The sequence below is a fragment of the Aplysia californica genome, unplaced genomic scaffold (genome assembly GCF_000002075.1).
Source record: "Aplysia californica isolate F4 #8 unplaced genomic scaffold, AplCal3.0 scaffold00280, whole genome shotgun sequence".
Classification (NCBI taxonomy): Eukaryota; Metazoa; Mollusca; class Gastropoda; order Aplysiida; family Aplysiidae; genus Aplysia; species Aplysia californica.
The window spans coordinates 456,564-461,517 of record NW_004797550.1 but is presented as its reverse complement, the minus strand read 5'-3'; positions in this window follow the sequence as shown (position 1 = coordinate 461,517).

The window sequence follows — 4,954 nt, the reverse complement described above, 5'->3', positions numbered from 1 at the left end:
GTAGTAGTAGTAGTAGTAGTAGTAGTAGTAGTAGTAGTAGTAGTAGTAGTAGTTGTTGTAGTAGTTGTTGTAGTAGTAATAGTAGGAGTAGGAGCAGTAATAGTAGTAGTCGATAACCTATTGGTTCGGTTATTGGACTTGCAACCATAAGGTCATTGGTTCGAATCCTGTTGTGTTCTGAAGAAAGCCTTCTTTCACCCACTTCAGAATGAGTACCTTGCTATAGACAGCAAAAGATCTTGTCAGTTTGATTGTGCTTGAGCGCTTAATCAGCTGCGTTCACTGCATCATGCTTCCCGGGAAGCCAAGAATGAATGTTCCTGAGATGCGTTCCATGCCTCATATCCATTTAGCAAGACTGACTTCACTGCTGAGTCTAAAATCTTCTTCTGTCGGCCCGTACAGCTTTTCGTGTAGTGTCAATGGAGTTGGCCACGTTTCCAGTCTCAGGGGCCTGTGTGTCTTGCATTGCTGAAGGATGTGTTGAACAATTTGGTCAGATTCTGGACACTGAAATTTTGATGGTTGTAGTCGTTAAAAACTGTTGGAAAGTGTCTGTATACATAAAAAAATATATTGTGTCCATATAAAACTATGTTAAACGTAAAGGAGGGGGGAAGGATGGAAACTTGTCACTTGTTCAGGTAGTTGTCTTTTGCAGGTGGTCGTCAGGAGCAGGTTCAGCGGTACTTTATCGAGTATTTCAGCCTGTCTGCAGGTACATTGCAAGGGCCAGCTGACCAAGGTACAGAGGGCCAAGTCAAAGTAGAGTGCCTACCAAAGGATCTAGATCTAATTCGTGTTGATGGGGCGTGAGACATTGCTTTCAATCACGGATGCGATGCAAACAACCTCCTATTCGTTCTTCAGACTTCGGGAAGAGTAAGTCAACAGGTAGAATGCAAACGAAAATATGATCACCCGGATTTGAAGTGACAAGCAGAAAGTAACCGAAAAGGATAACGTAACAGGCTTGTCCTGAGTGACAAGCTGACCCCCGGCCGAGTACTCACATGCATCAACTCATCAAGGAAGACGTCCATTTTCTGACACATGCCTGCTCATTCTGTCGGCGTAAGGTGGGGTTAGTTAGCTTCCACATGGATTCAGCTTGGCTTAAAGGTCAAGGAGTTCCACAGCAGTACACATTACTAGGTGGTCTGAGCAATTGATTAATGACGACAGTGTGCTTAGTTAACTGTTATACGTACGCGTACACGCGCACATGTACACTCTGTCTCACACGCACTCACAAAAACACAGACATAAACACACACAACAACAATAACAACAACAACAACAGCAACAACACATACAAGCACGCGTGCACACATACAAACCCGCACACACAAAAATATGATATATTATATATTCTATATTCATTGTTATATCACTCTCAAACACACACACACACACACACACATACAAACACACACACACACACATACACACACACACGCGCACACATGTACACTTACACAAGCAAACACATAAACACATAAACGTATCAAAAGCGAACACGGAAACCGTATTCCCATCACGTAAATCTTTCGTGAATTATAGCCCTTGCCCTTGCTCGATTTAATTATAGCTATTGATGAGGCATCTTGTCCACTTTTGTTCTCCGTTCCTTTGACGCCTCTGATAGATGGGCACTGGTCAAAGAGTAGACGAAAAATCTTTTTGATATATTGTATTATATCATTATTTTTTAGAAATGTATTATGAATATACGATGCTTTCGCTGTAAATGGCTCGTTGATGTGGGACAGATTTACGAGATTAGGAAGCTCAAGAAGGCATCTTACTGTTTGATGACAACGTGAGGCTGAAGTCACGTGGAGGCGTAGATCTATGCTATAGACTTGTGTGTGCGTGTGTGTGTGTGTGCGTATATGTATGTGTGTGTGGGTGTTTGTGTGTGCATGTGTGCGTATGTGTGTGTGTGCATGCATGTATGCGTGTATGGGTGTGCGTGTGTGTGTGTGTGTGTGTGTGTGTGTGTGTGTGTGTGTGTGTGTGTGTGTGTGTGTGTGTGGTTTTCTGGCTCTCGTGGTTTAGATGTTATGATGTTCGCATCTCATTCAATAGGTTCCGAAACCTGAAAGGGACAGGAAATTCTCTACTCAAAAATGTTCTCCGTTTACCTCTTTTCCAGCTCCCTGACCATGGTCTGTCGTCTGCTTTCGTCTCCACTTTCTGCCCCTAGTCCCATCCTTCTCTCGTTTGCCTCCTCCTCTGGTCTTCTGGATCTTTCTGTAGCATTTTAATGCTACTCCTTCTTTTCTCCTTCTTGCTGCTGTCCTTCAGCCACACCCTTGATTTTATGGTAGGTAAGATCTAACACCTAGCCTTCTCTGATAAAGGAGAAAAATCTCGGAAGTGTGCAAGTTGCGAACGTTAAAGATACCTTGTTGGTGGTTAACGGGTGCTCTGGTGTGGTTTGTTCCTTCTTTCCTGACCAACCTCGATTATCCTTATCACCCCTTCTTCATTTTTGTGTTCGTAACTCTCTCGTAACACCTCTAATATTCTTCACTTATGTGAACTATTGTGCCACAAGTTCCATAAAACTCTTACTACAACTAATCTAAAAGTGAAAGATCCCTTGGTGGTCCAAATTATATATGAGTAGGCTTCGTCCACCACCCGAGCAAAATTCAAAATTAATTCCTACAAAACTGAAAATGTCGTACTGTGTCCAGCGCGCTCGTATGACATTATGCCGTTGCGAGCGCCGTAAAACACTTCCCAAAACAAACAAGACGACCACGCTAATATCCTAGTTCATGGACTTTGAAGTAATTTAGGCTGACTATGGAGCACACCAATTGAGTCGATTCGGAGTCAAATGGCGATGACAATTACAGTTATTTTCTTTATAGCGAACCTAGTATTTAGCCAAGCACTTCGTGTAGACACTTATAGTGCGCACGCCATAGATAGTTAAGTACAAGAGGAAGGATAAAGTATAGTATAAGGTTACAAGTGCATACGCTTCGTTCCGTTAAAAAAAAAAATTGGGGGGGGGGGGGAAGCAAACATCTACGGCCATAACAGCATGGGGTAATAGGTAAGATGTTACATTTGACAATTGGAATCTTTGATCCTCATGTCACTTCCTTAGAATTGCAAAGTTCTGTCTGATAGTTTTGACCATTTGTGAGTTACTAAGACTATGAGATTAGAAACCAAATGTTCCATCTGGTCTATCAAAGTCATAATGTTATTCGAAACTATGATATCAAGATATTCCAAGAATTGCATTTGAAAAAGCTTGACATGTTGTGAAACTTTTTTTAACGTCAAATTTCTTCAAAACTAGATAGGCTACTGAGCAGATAGCACTTTGTAATTCTATGGTTGCGATGTGTTTTCGAGCACTGCTTAGTATAGGTTTAGAGTTCTATTTATATACATCTACGTCTCCTCAAAACAAGGATCACCAAACCTTTTTCAAAGTGGACACGATAAGTAAAAGCTTACCTGAAAATAAAGAACATTTGAATAGAGAATACCCCAGCCCAATAGCAAGCTCTTTGCGCTGTAGGCTACAATCTATAGTAACCCAGCAGACTTTAAAACGCTTGAAACATTCTCGGCTTCCAGGAAAGTATACATGGCAAGCAGTTGTTTAAGCGCTTAAATTTAAATATCAACAAACTGACAAGCTATCGTATGAGAGAGCTTATTCACCAACACGAATCATATTGACCGTCTGGAACGGTCCATCCCTCTGGAAAGTGAACCCGATGAGGGTAAGCAGCATTATGTAAAGTGGGTAGATGTATTATCTGACAACATATCGCTTAATAGTTAGAATTAAAATTAACTAGAAAAAGACGAAAGGAAGAGGTGGAAGGACAACATTGCGGTGGGACAGGGAAATTATTCGCCCACACTTAGGCGCAAGCAAAGATCCGTGAAAAAAAGTAGGGACTTGACGAGGCTCTCTGTCATACAGCGCCCCTACGATCTTCGCGGATTATGGGATCAGTGACTGACAGAGACAAAGCGCTACAAAAAACAATCCTTTATACACGTAATACTATCGCGATAGTTTTGTTTTTTCAATAAAGAATAAAAACGTCATTTGTCTCATACATGTATTGACAAAAAGAAACAAGTAATGAGGGGAGTAGGGGTGAGTTTGCTCATCATCTAAGCCGGCAAATAGCTTCATGGTGTAGGGAATGCAGACAGGCGATATACTGTGAGCACGTCAGCGAGGAATGCAGACAGGCGATATACTGTGAGCACGTCAGCGAGGCGAGCTTATCACCTCGGTCTGTCTCGAGCACGAGAGTCTGGAGACACGTTGTGTACGTGCTGGGAGCGGCTCACCTTCAGCTGGCCTTCTCATGTGGTATTGGGGTACTTTTAGAACTCACTGCTAATACATGGTGCACGATCGGTTCGGATCGGTTCGCCTTGGTTTGTAAGGCGGGGCTAGTCAGCTTGATTGCAAAAAAGTGACCATCGTGGCACAAACCGATCGAACGACTCGCAATGTTAAGAACAAATGCGTTTCTTTTCACTTTGCGAATTGGGCGATAGGTTAGCGATCGTTTAGCAATCGGTTAGGGCTCGGTTAGGGATCGGTTTGTCGATCCCCCAATGGGCATTAAGTGGGAAGGTACGGAGCGGGACACACTGACCAATTCGGACACACTGACCACATCATTAAGTTACAGATGTCTGTCTGCTTCAGGTATGTGGTAGTGTCGAAAGATTGAGGAGGTAGAGACACGGGGGTGGGGAAGGGGGGGGGGCAGATAGACAGATAGACAGATAGAGGGTGGGATGAAAAATTGAGCAAAAAGGGAAATGACACAAGCGGTCAGAAAATCTGGGATGATACAGAGAGAGAGAAAGACAGAGAGAGAGAGAGAGAGAAAGACAGAGAGAGAGAGAGAGAGAGAGAGAGAGAGAGAGAGAGAAAGAGAGAGAGAGA